The 572-nt window shown below is 56.1% G+C and overlaps 2 non-coding genes across 2 annotated transcripts; one reads left to right on the forward strand and one right to left on the reverse strand.

Annotated features, from left to right (window-relative positions):
- Positions 1-60: 60 nt before the first annotated feature.
- On the reverse strand, positions 61-131 carry GNI_225040. Its single transcript has one exon. It is a non-coding gene; the product is annotated as a tRNA-Gly (tRNA).
- A 126-nt stretch (positions 132-257) lies between these two features.
- On the forward strand, positions 258-329 carry GNI_225050. Its single transcript has one exon. It is a non-coding gene; the product is annotated as a tRNA-Pro (tRNA).
- Positions 330-572: the final 243 nt, after the last annotated feature.

Raw genomic sequence — 572 nt, forward strand, 5'->3', positions numbered from 1 at the left:
CCAGCGATTCGGGAAATACCTCCCTGCCTGTGTGGCCGGGGTTTGCGGGCATTTCCCAATTGCATCAACCGGGACTCGAACCCGGATTTTATGCTTGGAAGACTCAAATCCCACCCTTGGACTATTGATGCATACGGCGTTTCGCCCCGTAGACGGACGACAGTGGCTCCATCGGGGTTTAGCGCAGTGGCAAAAAGGGATGGCACCACAGCCGTGAAAGATTGATGTCTAGGAGAAATGGCACCAGGGTCGGGTCTGGCTGTTTGCTCTAGTGGTATGATTCTTCCTTAGGGTGGAAGAAGTCCTGGGTTCGATTCCCAGAACAATCGGTCCATAACGCAGGCGGAGTCTGAGTGGGGAGTTGGTTTACGCCACGCCGCCCCGATCAAGCCGATACATGCAACGGTTTCACCGTGGGCCGCGGAGCCGTGCTCCTCGGCATCCCCACAACAACCGCAGACCCGTTACACTTCAACATGGGAAGACCTGGGTTTCGATGATCCCAGTACCTCTCGCATGCGAACTGAGCACTCTACCACTTGAGCCCCAATTCATCCCAGTCGGGTCCAAGA

This window comes from Gregarina niphandrodes (assembly GCF_000223845.1).
Source record: "Gregarina niphandrodes unplaced genomic scaffold scaffold00209, whole genome shotgun sequence".
Lineage (NCBI taxonomy): Eukaryota > Apicomplexa > Conoidasida > Eugregarinorida > Gregarinidae > Gregarina > Gregarina niphandrodes.